The sequence below is a fragment of the Natator depressus genome, chromosome 1 (assembly GCF_965152275.1).
Source record: "Natator depressus isolate rNatDep1 chromosome 1, rNatDep2.hap1, whole genome shotgun sequence".
Classification (NCBI taxonomy): domain Eukaryota; kingdom Metazoa; phylum Chordata; order Testudines; family Cheloniidae; genus Natator; species Natator depressus.
Genome location: NC_134234.1, coordinates 3,075,725 through 3,091,688, shown reverse-complemented (window position 1 = coordinate 3,091,688; position 15,964 = coordinate 3,075,725). Strand labels below are relative to the sequence as shown.

Below are 15,964 nucleotides of genomic sequence, written 5' to 3'. Positions count from 1 at the left end.
CCCTCATCCACAGAGCCAGTTATCTTGTCATAGAAGGCAATTAGATTAGTAAGGCATGACTTGCCCTCCGTGAATCTATGCTGACTGTTCCTCATCACTTTCCTCTCCTCTAAGTGCTTTAGAATTGATTCCTTGAGGACCTGCTCCATGATTTTTCCAGGGACTGAGGTGAGGCTGACTGGCCTGTAGTTCCCAGGATCCTCCTTCTTCCCTTTTTAAAAGATGGGCACTACATTCGTCTTTTTCCAGTCGTCTGGGACTTCCCCCGTTCGCCATGAGTTTTCAAAGGTAATGGCCAATGGCTCTGCATTCACATCCGCCAACTCCTTTAGCACTCTCGGATGCAGCGCATCAGGCCCCATGGACTTGTGCTCATACAGCTTTTCTAAATAGTCCCTGTCAAGGTTCCTTCCCCATTCTGAACTCTAGGGTACAGACGTGGGGACCTGCATGAAAACCTCCTAAGCTTACTTTTACCAGCTTAGGTTAAACTTCCCCAAGGTACAAACTGTTTTACCCTTGGACTTCCACTGCCACCACCAAACCTTATCTGGGTTTCTAAAAAAAAACGTAGTTTGGACACGTCTTTCCCCCCAAAATCCTCCCAACCCTTGCATCCCACTTCCTGGGGAAGGTTTGATAAAAATCCTCACCAATTTGCATAGGTGACCACAGACCCAAATCCTTGGAACTTAGAACAATGAAAAAGCATTCAGTTTCCTTATAAGAAGACTTTTAATAGAAGTAAAAAAGAATCATCTGTGTAAAATCGGGATGGTAAATACCTTACAGGGTAATTAGATTCAAAACATAGAGAATCCCTCCAGGCAAAACCTTAAATTACAAAAAAGACTCACAGACAGGAATATTCATTCTATTCAGCACAGCTATTTTCTCAGCCATTTAAAGAAATCATAATCTAACACATACCTAGCTAGATTACTTACTAAATTCTAAAACTCCATTCCTGTTCTGTCCCCGGCAAAAGCATCATCAGACAGACACAGACCCTTTGTTTTTCTCCCTCCTCCCAGCTTTTGAAAGTATCTTGTCTCCTCATTGGTCATTTTGGTCAGGTGCCAGCGAGGTTACCTTTAGCTTCTTAACCCTTTACAGGTGAGAGGATTTTTCCTCTGGCCAGGAGGGATTTTAAAGGGGTTTACCCTTCCCTTTATATTTATGACAGTCCCGAACCACTTCTTTCTCCACAGAGGGCTGGTCACCTCCTCCCCATGCTGTGCTGCCCAGTGCAGCAGTCTGGGATCTGACCTTGTTCGTGAAGACAGAGGCAAAAGAAGCATTGAGTACATTAGCTTTTTCCACATCCTCTGTCACTAGGTTGCGTCCCTCATTCAGTAAGGGGCCCACACTTTCCTTAACTTTCTTCTTGTTGCCAACATACCTGAAGAAACCCTTCTTGTTACTCTTAACATTTCTTGCTAGCTGCAACTCCAGGTGTGATTTGGCCTTCCTGATTTCACTCCTGCATGCCTTAGCAATATTTTTATACTCTTCCCTGGTCATTTGTCCAGTCTTCCACTTCTTGTAAGCTTCTTTTTTATGTTTAAGTTCAGCAAGGATTTCACAGTTAAGCCAAGCTGGTCGCCTGCCATATTTACTATTCTTTCTACACATCGGGATGGTTGGTCCCTGTAACCTCAATAAGGATTCTTTAAAATACAGAGAGGAGAGATAGATATGCTGGAGGGTAGGAATAGGATACAGAGGGACCTAGACAAATTAGAGGATTGGGCCAAAAGAAATCTGATGAGGTTCAGCAAGGACAAGTGCAGAGTCCTGCACTTAGGACGGAAGAATACCATGCACTGCTACAGACTAGGGACCGAATGGCTCGGCAGCAGTTGTGCAGAAAAGGACCTAGGGGTGACAGTGGACGAGAAGCTGGATATGAGTCAACAGTGTGCCCTTGTTGCCAAGAAGGCCAATGGCATTTTGGGCTTTATAAGTAGGGGCATTGACAGCAGATCAAGGGACGTGATCGTTCCACTCTATTCAACATTGGTGAGGCCTCATCTGGAGTACTGAGTCCAGTTTTGGGCTCCACAGTACAAGAAGGATGTGGAAAAATTGGAGAACGTCCCGTGGAGGGCAACAAAAATGATTAGGGGACTGGAACACATGACTTCTGAGGAGAGGCTGTGGGTACTGGGATTGTTTCATCTGCGGAAGAAAACAATGAGGGGGGATTTGATAGCTGCTTACAACTACCTGAAAGTGGGTTCCATAGAGGATGGATCTAGACTGTTCTCAGTGGTAGCAGATGACAGAACAAGGAGTAATGGTTTCAAGTTGCAGTGGGGGAGATTTAGGTTGGATATTAGGAAAAACTTTTTTCACTAGGAGGGTGGTGAAACACTGGGGTGTGTTACCTCAGGAGGTGATGGAATCTCCTTCCTTAGAAGGAGAGGTCAGGCTTTTTAAGGTCAGGCTTGACAGAGCCCTGGTTGGGATGATTTAGTTGAGGATTGGTCCTGCTTTGAGCAGGGGGTTGTACTAGATGATCTCCAGAGGTCCCTTCCAACCCTGATATTCTATGATTCTATGATTCCATGACAGTAACCACGGGGGTGTGAGTGATTGCTGGACCCACACTAGAAGGAGACTAGTCTGTAAAAGAAGCTTTCTGGAACATCTCTGAGGATGAGGTGTCATCTGTAATCACTTTCTTTCTGTATTAGGCATAGGCTTCCATGTTTTATTTTATTTTGCTCGGTAATTCACTTTGTTCTGTCTGTTATTACTTGGAACCACTTACATCCTACTTCTTGTATTTAATACAATCACTTTTTACATATTAATTAACCCAGAGCATGTATTAATACCAGGGCGGGGGGGGGGAAACAGCTGTGCATATCTATCAGTGTTATAGAGGGCAAACGATTTATGACTTTATCCTGTATAATCTTTATAGAGGGTAAAACAGATTTATTTGGACCCCATTGGGAGCTGGGCATCTGAGTGTTGGAGACAGGCGCACTTTTCTAAGCTGTTTTCAATTAAGCCTGCAGCTGTTGAGGGATGTGGCTCGGACCTCGTTCTCGGTTTGCAGCAGACCAGTGAGTCTGGCTCAAACCAGGCAAGTTTCTGGAGTCCCAAGCTGGCAGGGAAAGCAGGGGCAGAAGTAGTCTCAACACATCAGATGGCAGTCCCCAAAGGGATTTCTGTGGTCCAACCCATCACATCTACTCATCCCTCCTAGATATCTACAGGGTATCAGGTCATATGGAGATCTAGGCATTATCCCCTGTTTTCTTCCTAATTAACTACACATTTTAAATATATACAAATACTCTGAGCACAGAGCTCAAGAGTTCTCATCTCCCTTTGGGAAGGTCCCTTAATTACTGTTTACTCCTAAAGCTGTATAAATAGCACAGAAACACAGAAAGGTTTGTCTCCAGCCTGCTTTTCCCCTAGAGGCTGAGCAATCCCCATTGGGATTGCAAAGAGTTATATTATAAATGGTGCAAGCCCCTTCGTCAGCTCTTGGTGTGGGATATTACTGCAGATGCTGGAGTGAGAGAGGTGTGGGACATGGCTACCTGAGGGGGATTCCCAGGAAGGACACTTCCATCTCAGAAATCACAGGTACCCATCTCTTGCTGAGTAGCTCACCTGATCAACAAACCCAGGGCTCTGGCTGTTAACGGGGGGGGCTCTGCTGGAAAACATGGAGGTCCTAGGGTTCCTCACTGCAACAATTATAAAAAATTGTCAGCATGGGCAAGATATCTTCTCTCCCAGCTTCATTCAACAAGTCGTTGAACCGTTATGTCTGAAACTTAAAAAAAAAAAAAAAACAATTCAGCCATAAGCAGATGCCCAGTGTGGTAAATTTCAATCCAAACACTTAGAGTTTCGCAAACTCATGGGCAACTCAAAATGAGGTCTTCCAATGGAAGGTGTCAGTCCCCTTAACTAAAGGTGGTGCCACCAGCACCACTTTCTATGGCCAATCCACCTGTGAATCCCATTCAGCTAAGCTCTTTGCTCCAGTAATATCTGTGGCAAGGCGTTCCAAACGGAAAATAGGTATTATGTAAACAATTTTCTTTTATCAATATGATATATTCAGACTATCAGTGTTATTGAATGTTCCCTTTGAATGTGTTATGTGACAGAGTAAATGTAAATGTTTGATCTAGTTTCTTTATCAATAGATTTATAGGGTTCAAGTCCAGAAGGGCCCATTTGATCATCCAGTCTGTCCTCCTGTATAACACAGGCCATTAAATTTCATCTAGTTACCCCTGTATTGGGCTCCATAACGTGTGTTTCACTAAGCCCTCGTCTACAGTAGGATTTTACATCATGAATCACAGAGCCACAGAGTGAGAATGCACTGCAAGGGTCATCTAGTCTAACTGCCTGCCAAGATGCAGGATTTGTTTCATCCAGGACAGATGACTGTCCAGCCTCCTTTGGAAAACCGCCAGCGAAGGAGCCTCCATGTCCTCCTGAGGTGTCTGTTCCATTGCCCTCCTGTTCTCACTCTTCAGAAGTTTTTTTTCTGAAATTTCGTCTAACTCTACTGTGCTGTAGTTTGACCCATTTTCTCTTGTCTTGTGCTATGTGGCAGGAGACAACATTTCTCCACCTCTTTTATGGCACCCTCTCAAGTATTTGAAGACCACTATCATGTCCCCCTTTAATCTCCTCTTTCCAAACTAAACACACCCAGTTCCTTCAGACTTCTTTTTGTATGCTTAGTATTCCATACCTTGGATCAGCTTTGTCTCTCTCCTCTGGATCCTTCCAGTTTTTCTACATCCTTTCTATACACTGGTGCCTGGAACTAGACACAAAACTCCAGCTGAGGCCTGACCAGTTCTGAGTAGAAGAATACCATCACCTCCCATGACTTGCATGTTACGCCTCTGTTAATGAAGCTTAAAACTTCATTTCTGTGGGTTTTTTTGCAATAAGAAAAAAATCCACAGCCCTGAAAGATGTACCTATAGCAACCTAGCCTCTGTGTAGACAGCATGAGGTCAACATAAAATGCTTCAGTCTACCTAGCTACCCCCTCTCAGGGAGGTGGATTACCTGCGCAGCCGGGAGAACCCCTGCTGTCCTTAGAAGCAGTGCCTACACTGAAGCGCTACGGTAGCTGTACACTTTTAAGTATGGACAAGCCCTCGAGCAGATCTTCCAGAAAAGTATTGAGTCTTTATCTGACATGTAGAGTTTGGGAATCCACCACTTCCCTTCGCAGATTGTTCCAATGGTTAATCACCCTCAGTGTTTATTCTCTTATTATAACCCTCAGTGCTAACCATTTGCCCTTGGAATTTGTCTGGCTTCAGCTTCCAGGCACTGGATCTTGCTCTGCCTTTCTCCGCTGGATTCAAAAGCCTGTTATGCCCCACAGCGTTCGCCTCATAAACGTCTCACTTGATTGTCTTTTTGATAACATAAGGAGCTGTAGCTCTTTAAGTCTCTCACAGTCAGGCGTTTTCTCCAGCCTCAAAGCATTTTTGCGGCTCTTTTTTGCACTCTCCCAATTTTTCAACATCCTTTTTAAAATGTGGACCCCAGAATTGGACGCAGTTGTTTTTCACCAATACCGTGTGCAGAGCTAAAATGCTTCCCCTGCTCCAACTCTCCACTCCCCTGTTTATGCATCCAAGGATCACATCAGTCCTTTCACCATGGCGTCGCGCGGAGAGCTCATGATGTGTTGGTCGTCCACAGTGACCCCAAAATCCTTTCCAGGGCCCCTGTGTTCCATGATACTGTCCCGTAGCCTGGGGGTTGGGCCTGCATTTCTGTTCCGAGATGATAACTTGTCTTTTGACTGTATTGCGATGCTCTAGATCAATCAGTGTGCCTGGCCTGGCTGCCTTATTGTAACTGCTCAGCCAATCTTTGGGTCGTACCCATTTTTTTTCTGAAGTGATTGTCTATTTGCTTCCAGATCACTGATCAAAATATTCAATCACATCAGGCGTAGAACTGATCCCCACAGATCCCCACTAGAAACAGCCCCATTTGGTGACAAAGGCCCACTGGCAACTGCTCTCTGAGATCTGCCAGGTTTTAATCCATTTTATATGTGCTTCACTGATACTGTAGCATGTTCATTTTTATCTGAAAGTTTTCCCTTAATTAAATACCTCAGAGAAATCAGTCTCTTGCATCTGTGCAGTTTCCTTGATCAGCCAAATGTACTCTCATTAAAGGACGAAATTGGGTTTATTTGACAAGACTGGTTTTCCACAAATCCTGTTATTGATTGACATTAATTGTATTCCGAGACATTGTTTTTGTTAACTAGTCCCATACCAGCATTTCCATTGTATCCTAGCCTTGTCAAATCTTTTTTTTTAACTTTCCCTTCTTTGTTTATGCTTTAGAGTTAACACAGAACTGTCCTGTATTTACTGTTTTTTCTATTATTTGGGCTGTGCTCCTGCCTCATTGTATGCATCTTCTTCCAAACGAGAAGTGTGGTTGATTGGTCAGTTCGTAACTCTGGTGTTCGTAATTCTAAGGTTCTGCCATACACGCTCTTTAACACGCTCCTTGACTGCTAATGGACTGGAAAGTATTTCATCACCTCATCTGATATATGTACATCATAAAGGTTCTTTCCAAATGCAGAACTAAACTATATCATGAATACATCTGCCTTTTTTCAACTTTAACAAGTTTCTTTTCGCCCACTAGGAATTAGCTTAAACCTTTCCTAGGATTTCTTTTGATTTTTCCCTGGTTTTTTTACATCCCTTATCAATTTTCATAGCTTCCAATATGTATTGCTTGCTATCTATTTTCCCTTTATCCCATTAGTTCTATATCGCTTCCCCTCCCCATTATTGCTGCCTTCACTTTGCCACTGAACTGGTTTTCTAGCCAAAGTTGGGCACTTTTTGATTGTGGAATTGAGGATTTTTAACTCTCTAAAGAACACTTTTTAAAGAGCTACCAATTTTCATTCTCATTTCCCTGTCTATATTTTTTCCTCTCAATCAATTTTGCTGATAATTTGCAGCAGCTTTGGGGAATTAGACCTTTTGTACCATTAAGTGTCTACAGATATTACTGGTTGGGAACTGTTCTTTGTTTGTCCATTTTAATGGAATCACTTCCATTCTTTATTTTTCTCTCATCTATCAAATGCTGTTTTCTTTGTCTCTTCTCTAAATTAAATAGTCCCAGACTTTTCATTCTGTCCACATATGGCAACCTCCCCCATTCTCATATCCTATCTTGGAACCCCCCTTTTTATTTGCTCTGGTTTTTATAGAGACTGGGTGACCAAACCTGAGTGCGTGTCCAGAGCAGGTTATTCTCCACCCCATTCCTTTCACATTTGAACATTGTCTTTGTTTTAGTCACTGCTGTGAATGAGCAAGTGTTTCCATGGAGCTGCTATCAATGATGCCCGGGGGTTTTTGCCCCTGTGGTGTGTAGCAGTTGGGATGTTTCCCCTGGCACATGTCTTGGCAAAGGTTTGGCTTTTTTTCACTCTCAGATTTTGAGTAACCCGGGGAATGGGAAAATCCCTACAGCAGAGGCCCTCTAGCCGGGGTCTCATTGCATTACCTGCTGATGCCTATTGATGTTACCCACACCACAGCGTGTAGGAATTATTGAGCAGGGAGCACCATAATATATGAAATAGGCATGAGTACAGTCAGTTGTTCATAATTCATTTCCCTGAATTGTGAAAACACCATTTATCTGTGTATGAAGAGTGACCAATCTGCTTCACTCATGAGAACAGCCTCCAGTAGTGCATGTAGTGTCTCATATTAACATTGTCTCTCCACCCAGGAATTTTTACTGCAACTGTCACCCTAGAGCTTGGGCGCATAAAGGAAGTCAGGGGAACTTACGGTACATGTAGGAGACAGCGTTCTGCCTCAGATTTGGACACCTTCTCCCCTACTCCATGTTAGATTCCAACACAACCAACTTCACCAACTCCTCCACCTTCATCCTGCTGGGCATTGCTGGTCTGGAGGCTACCCATGTCTGGATCTCCATCCCCTTCTGCACCATGTACGTCATAGCCGTATTGGGGAACTTCAGCATTCTCTTCATTGTGAAGACGGAGCAGAGCCTCCATGAACCCATGTACTATTTCCTCTGCATGCTGGCTGTCACTGACCTGGTCCTGTCTACATCCATCCTGCCCAAAATGCTGACCATCTTCTGGTTCAATTCCAGAGAGATCGATTTCAGTGCCTGCCTCACCCAGATGTACTTCATTCACTGCTTCTCAGCGATGGAGTCTGGGATCCTCGTGGCCATGGCTTTGGATCGCTACGTGGCCATCTGCCATCCCCTGAGACATTCCACCATCCTGACAAACCCCGTGGTGGCCAAGATTGGCCTGGCCATGGTGCTGCGTGGGAGCATACTCATACTGCCCACTCCCTTCCTGGCGAGGCGGTGGCTGTATTACAGAACCAACATCATTCCTCACATGCACTATGAGCACATGGCTGTGGTGAAGCTGGCCTGCGCCGACATCCGCATCAGTAGTTACTACGGCCTCTCTGTGGTATTCTTTGTGACTTGTCTGGATGTGCTTTTTATCACTGTGTCCTATATCCAGATCCTCAGGGCCATCTTCTGCCTCCCCACAAAGGACACCCGGCTTAAGACTTTGGGGACCTGCAGCTCCCACCTCTGTGTCATCTTAGCCTTTTACATCCCAGCTCTCTTCTCCTTTCTCACTCAGCGGTTTGGCCACAATGTGGCCCTGCATTTCCATGTTCTCATGGCCAATGTGTACCTCCTGGTTCCCTCCATGCTAAACCCCATCATCTACGGGGTGAGGACCAGACAAATCCGGGACAGGCTGCTCAGTTTCTTTTCTCATAAAGGGACGTAAAGTTTTCTGCTGATGCTCTGCTCTCAGTCCGAGCTCCATGCAGAGCTGGCTGGTGACATGGTCCTGGCCCCCTTCCCTGAATCACTGTTTGTGCAGTACAAGTGACATTCAATCCTTTTCTGACCACACTATGCTGTGTCAGACTGACAAACTGGGAAATGGGTCTGTGTACAACTCATTAACTCATAGGGTGGCCACACATCTAATTGCTGGTAACTGGACTTTGAAGGTCCGCCCACCACCCCATCTCTTCCCCTGGGTTGCTCACTCTTCTTCCCCCGCCCCATCGGTTGCTGGATTGTCTCCACCTCACTATACCTTGCTGCAGGGACTTCATTTCAGATTTTGGTGGGGAGGAGGCAACTTTAACTGTGATCCCCGGGGGTACTTAGGCAGTTGAAAACTCTAGGGTTTTGGCAGATAACTTGGCAATTAGCTGACAGGAGCAGTGTTTCTAATTCCTACATAAAAGAGAGAAAATTAAAGTAATAATAAATCTACTAATCTCTTATATAAACGTGTTTGACATCTTGTGGCAAGTCACTTAAGGACACTTAAGGACCACTTTCCCCATATTGGCAGCTCCAGTTATCTCATCATAGAAGTCTATGAGGTTGGTGAGGCATGACTTGCCTTTTGTGAATCCATGTTGACTGTTCCTTATTAACTTCCCCCCCTCCAAGTGCTTCAAAATAGATTCCTTGAGGACCTGCCCCATGTTTTTTTCAGGTGAGGCTGACTGGTCTGTAGTTCACCAGTTTCTCCATCCCTTTTTTAAACATGGGCACTATATTGCCTTTTTCCAATTGTCCTCAACCTGCCCTGATCACCACGAATTTTGAAAGATAATGGCCAATGGCTCTGCAACTCCCTCAGCACCCTTGGATGTATTGCATCCAGCCCCATGTTCATGTCCAGCTTTTCTAAATAGTCGTCAACCAGTTCTTTCACCATGGAGGGCTGCTCACCTCCTCCCCATACTGTGTTGCACAGGGCAGCAGTCTGGGAGCTGACCTTGTCTTTGAAGAACAAAGGAAAAAAAGCATTGAGGACTTCAGCCTTTTCCACATTGTCTGTCCCTAGGTTGCCTCCCCCATTCAGTAAGGGTCCCACACTTTCCCTGACCACCTTCTTGTTGCTAACATACCTGTAGAAACCCTTCTCGTTACCCTTCACATCTCTTGCTAGCTGCAACTCCAAATTTCCTTTGGCTTTCCTGATTACACAGCTCTCTCCTCCCTGGGCTGCTCCCCTGGCCCGTCTGGCTCCGGTCGGCAGTGCTCCACTCCCCGCTCAGCCTGGGCCCCTTCTCTCTCCTTAGCAGTAGGGGTGCACAAAGAATCACAGGCAGTTTGGTTCATTTGCTCCCAGTGGCATTGAGTAACAATCATCTTTGAGCACTGAATTTCCTGTATTCCTTTCAACCTGCCCAGACCTGAAATGTGGCACCCAGGGTGTGGCAAGATTTGTAGATTATATGGCCTTGAGGGACCCTGTTCTGACCTCCTGCATCCCACAGCCATAGGGCTGCCCTTCATTAATTCCCATTTGAACTAGAGCAGATCTTTGAGAAAAAACATCCCATCTTGATTGCCAGTTGTCAAGGCTGTTTGCCCACTCTGACAGTTCGAGTGCAGGAGGTGGGGGCCTGCAAAAGACCTTAAAAATACTTGCCACTAAAGGCTTGCCTTAAAACTCCCCAAGGTTACAGATTCCCTGGCCTTGCACTGTTATCACTGCCACCACCCAAATGCAAAAACCTCTTTGAGAACCCAGGAAAGCGCACTTGGGAATTTCTTCCTGTGTGGTGCCCGCAAGCACTTTTAACCCACCCCCTGGAGAAAGCATGAAAAAAAACCAACCAGCTGTTGATACCAGCTGAAAAGTATGGAACATTAGTTCCACCCCTTAATTTGGCTGAGCGGAATTAGACATGTGCACACAGAACTTCCACCTTTAACTCCATCCTCTTTGGAATCCCCCTTCAGGTAGCTGAAGGCTCCTATCAAATCTGCCCTCCCCCCGCCACTCTTCTGTTCTGCAAACTAAATAATCCCAGTTCCCTCAGCTTCTCCTCGTAAATCATGTGCTGCAGCCCCCTAATCATTTTCATTGCCCTCCACTGGTCTCTCTCTAATTTGTCCACATTTAGGCCATTGCCAGTTGTTTGACCTTGTTCAGTATGACATTCAGATTAACAGACTAGCACTAGACAGTGTCATTAAAGCACTCATGAGATGGAGTGAGAACTGGCTAACTGATAGATCTCAGCAAGGCGATGTCCACGGGGAATCATCATCCAGTGGGTTTTTTCTCATGGTTCACTAACGTCCTTAAGTACCTAACTCCCACTGATGTGTGTCTCCAGGAGTCCAGCTGATGAGAGGAGGTTTTTTCTACATGGGACTGTCAGCAGTGAGCCCTCTCCTAGAGTGAGATGCCTAGAACAGGTTACAGTTTTCTTGTGAGTGACCCGAGAGACGTGGGAGACCCAGATCTAAAATCTTTGCTCTACTGTACTTGGAGTAGGGACTTGAAGACAGGTCTCCCACATCCCACGTGAGCGCCCTGAGCAGCAGGAAATGAGAATTTCAGGTGGGGCCCTCAGTGTCTCCGGCTGGAGCTGTACAACTTAGTGCAAAAAAACTTTTAGTGGATTAGGGATTTGAATCTGGGTCTCCGACATTCCAAGGGAGGGCGCTAAGTGACTGGTCTATGGGATATTCTGGGGGTGCAAATACATACACACATGTGCATGTAAACACACATATACCCACACGCGCACTCACTCAGAGCGATACACGTGCACAAACACAGGTGCACGCGCACACACAGATGCACGTGCACACACACAAACAGGTGGACACGCGCACACACACACACACGGACACACTTGTACATACACACATTCCCGAACTGCAAGGCCTCATCCAGGAGGCATGATCTGAGAATGCCTAACGGATCAGGCCCGCGGGGGGGGGGGGGGGGGATGGGCAGGGGAACAGCAGATTGGAGACCCCCAGCGGAATTGAGGCCTGAGTGAAGACTCTGAGCAGCTCGTTAGCTGTGGAGCAGCGTCAGCCCCCAGGTTGCTTTCTGCCGGCTACTGGTGGAATCTGCGGCTCCTTCAGGGTTAGACAGCAGCTGAGCTGGGGTTTGAGAAAGGCATTAGCGCCTAAATTCAATATTTTCCTAAGAGCCTTTGTGGATCTAGCCCTGAAAGCCTTTTTGGAGGATGCTTTAGTCAAACAGAAGTTAAGGTTCAAAGCCAAGGGGACTAGCTGGCTACATTGGAGGAAAGTCTAGTTCACGGATGTCCACCTTTCACTTTTCAAGAACTCTTTCCTCCTGTCTTTGTCTAAGGAGCAGGGTCCCTGCAGAAAGCTTATGCTCAAATAAATTTGTTAGTCTCTATGGTGCCGCAAGAACTCCTTTTCTTTTTGTGAATACAGACTAACACGGCTGCTACTCTGAAACCTGCAGAAAAACAGTTTTTTATCTGTTCTTCCCATCCTCTAGTGGGTCTAGTTTCTCAGCTGCTTGCCCTGCTAGACCCCAGGCAATGCCCCTTGCTTAGGTGGCTAGCAGCTCTTGCACCATCATGGGAGGAGAACATGGTGTGATGCTGTATGATTGAATATGACCATTTTTATCATTGCTACCATGGTTATACAATTGCAACAAATGTTGTACAAAGTATGTCCTGTCTGGTGTCAGTGGGTAAGTTATGATTTGCCCAAACAATGGCGGAGCCTTCAAGCAGACCAGTGATGGCCGCTGGGCCCATGTTGTTTGTGCCATCTGGATCCCTGAGGTCTGCTTTGCAAACACTGTGTTCCTGGAGCCCATCAAAGGGATAAACAACATCCCACCAGCTCGCTGGAAGCTGACTTGCTACATCTGCAAGCAGAAGGGCATGGGAGCTGCTATCCAGTGCCATAAGGTGAACTGCTACACTGCCTTCCACGTCACCTGTGCCCAACGGGCTGGTCTCTTCATGAAGATAGAACCCATGAGGGAGACCAGCATCAACAGCACAACTTTCACGGAGCGCAAGACGGCTTACTGTGGGGCACATTCCCCACCCGGTACAACGAAAAAAAGGTCTACGACTGCTACCAGTGAAGGGGAGGAGGACATCGCGAAGGAAGAAGGGGAGGAGGAAGACAGCGTCAGCATCCCCAAGGGATCCCTGAAGAAGAGCAAAGTGAAGTTGAAGCAGAAGATCAAAAAGGAAGCCTGTGACCTGGCAGATGGACGTTCATCTATGCCACTGGTGACAGTCACACAGATCCCCTCTTACAGGTTGAATAAAATCTGCAGTGGACTCTCTCTCCAGAGGAAGAATCAGTTTATGCAGCGGCTACACAACTACTGGCTGCTGAAGCACCAGGCGAGGAATGGTGTCCCTCTGATCCGGCGCCTCCACTCTCACTTGCAGTTCCAAAGAAATGCAGAGCAGAAGGAGCAGGATGAGAAGACCAGTGCAGTGAAGGAGGAACTGAAGTACTGGCAGAAACTGCGGCATGATTTGGAGAGAGCACGGTTGCTCATTGAGCTGATCCGTAAGAGGGAGAAACTCAAACGGGAACAGGTCAAAGTTCAACAAGCTGCTATGGAGTTACAGCTTACTCCTTTCAATGTGCTGCTTCGCACAACTTTGGACCTGCTGCAGGAGAAGGATCCGGCCCAGATTTTTGCAGAGCCTGTTAACCTGAATGAGGTTCCAGATTACCTGGAATTCATTTCCAATCCAATGGATTTTTCCACCATGAGGCGGAAGCTGGAGTCCCACCTGTACCGAACCTTGGATGAGTTTGAGGAAGACTTTAACCTTATAGTTACCAACTGCATGAGGTATAATGCTAAAGACACGATTTTCCACCGAGCAGCTGTCCGGCTGAGAGACCTTGGAGGAGCGATATTACGCCATGCGCGACGGCAGGCTGAAAACATTGGCTTTGACACTGATGTGGGGATTCACCTGCCCGAGTAACCCAAAACGGAAGACTTTTATCGCTTTTCTTGGGAGGATGTGGACAATATTCTCCTCCCCGAGAATCGGGCTCACCTTTCCCTGGAGGCGCAATTGAAGGAGTTGCTGGAGAAGCTGGACATGGTGAGCACCATGCGATCCAGCGGCGCCCGGACCCGACGCATCCGGCTCTTGAGACGTGAGATCAACTCCATCCGGCAAAAGCTGGCCCAGCAACAGAACAAGACCATGCCAAATGGAGAGCCTGCCTCGCGGGAGGAGGGTCTGGACAAAACGCTAAGGGGAGACCAGGACGATGACAGGGAGAAAGCAGATGACACCAAGCCCCCACATCCCCCCACCCTGGAGCCCACGGGACCCGCACCATCCCTGTCTGAGCTGGACTCTCTGCAGGACCCTCCAACGCTCAAACCCATCAGTGAAAGCAAGTCCTTGAACAGACTGCAGAAGCGGATGAAATCGGAGGGCGAGCTCTTCGATAAGAAGGCACTACAGAGGGAGAGCCATGCTTTCCAGCGCTTGCTCAGTGACAATGGGCTGAACGGACTGGCCCTTCAGGCCATGGACGCTCCTGCCAGCCCCCCGTTCAGTGGTGTGGGCAGGCGTACGTCTGTCCTTTTTAAAAAAGCTAAGAATGGGGTGAAGCTGCAGAGGGGCCTGGACTGCCCCCTGGAGAACGGAGAGGATCACAGCCAGAGTGGACAGCTTTCCCCCTCCAGCGCGGAGGGCGAACGACAAGCCCGGAAATGGCTGCGGAGTGGGAGCTGCAGCGCAAGTGATGGCGAGAAATCCCCCAGGCAGTCAGGAGAGACAGCAGGAGTGACCAACGGCTTTGGGAAACATACGGAAAGCGGGTCTGACTCAGAGTGCAGCTTTGGCCTTGGCAGTGGGCTGGCATTTGAAGCCTGTAGCGGTTTGACTCCTCCCAAACGTAGTCGAGGGAAGCCAGCCCTTTCTTGGGTCCCCTTCTTAGATGGTGTGAATGGAGACTCTGATTACAGCAGCTCAGGCAGAAACCTCCTGATGCCGTTTGAGAGCCATGCTGAACTGGAACCTTTGGAGCTCGTGTGGGCAAAGTGTCGAGGCTATCCGTCCTACCCTGCCTTGATAATTGATCCCAAGATGCCGCGCGAGGGCCTCCTTCACAACGGAGTCCCCATCCCTGTCCCTCCCCTGGATGTTTTGAAGTTGGGGGAGCAGAAACAGACAGAGGCAGGAGAAAAGCTCTTCCTTGTCCTGTTCTTTGACAACAAGAGAACCTGGCAATGGCTTCTGCGGGACAAAGTTCTTCCCCTTGGGGTGGACGACACAGTGGACAAGCTAAAGATGATGGAGGGCCGAAAAACCAGCATCCGCAAGTCCATCCAGGTGGCGTACGACCGAGCAATGATCCACATGAGCCGCGTCCTGGGCAGACCACCTGCAACATCTACAAAAAGTCCTTGAGCACATAAGGGAGGCAGGACTAACTGTTAAGGCTAAGAAGTGTCAAATAGGCTTAAACAGAGTGACTTACCTTGGACACCAGGTGGGTCAAGGAACTATCAGCCCCCTACAGGCCAAAGTGGATGCTATCCAAAAGTGGCCTGTCCCAAAGTCAAAGAAACAGGTTCAATCCTTCTTAGGCTTGGCTGGTTATTACAGACGATTTGTACCGCACTACAGCCAAATCGCCGCCCCACTGACAGACCTAACCAAAAAGAAACAGCCAAATGCTGTTCAGTGGACCGAAAAGTGTCAGAAGGCCTTTAACAAGCTTAAAGCGACACTCATGCCTGACCCTGTACTAAGGGCCCCAGACTTTGACAAACCGTTCCTAGTAACCACAGATGCATCCGAGCGTGGTGTGGGAGCAGTTTTAATGCAGAAAGGACCTGATCAAGAATTCCACCCTGTAGTGTTTCTCAGCAAAAAACTGTCTGAGAGGGAAAGCAACTGGTCAATCACTGAAAAAGAATGTTACGCCATTGTCTACACTCTGGAAAAGCTACGCCCATATGTTTGGGGACGGTGTTTCCACCTGCAAACCGACCATGCTGCACTGAAGTGGCTTCACACCGTCAAAGAAACTAACAAAAAACTTCTTCGGTGGAGTTTAGCTC

The 15,964-nt window shown here is 47.2% G+C and overlaps 2 pseudogenes; both read left to right on the top strand.

Moving 5' to 3' along the window:
* Positions 1-7,867: 7,867 nt before the first annotated feature.
* On the top strand, positions 7,868-8,866 carry LOC141999397 (olfactory receptor 52E8-like; annotated as a pseudogene).
* A 3,727-nt stretch (positions 8,867-12,593) lies between these two features.
* Positions 12,594-15,308, top strand: LOC141980998 (bromodomain and PHD finger-containing protein 3 pseudogene; annotated as a pseudogene).
* The last annotated feature ends 656 nt before the right edge of the window (positions 15,309-15,964 follow it).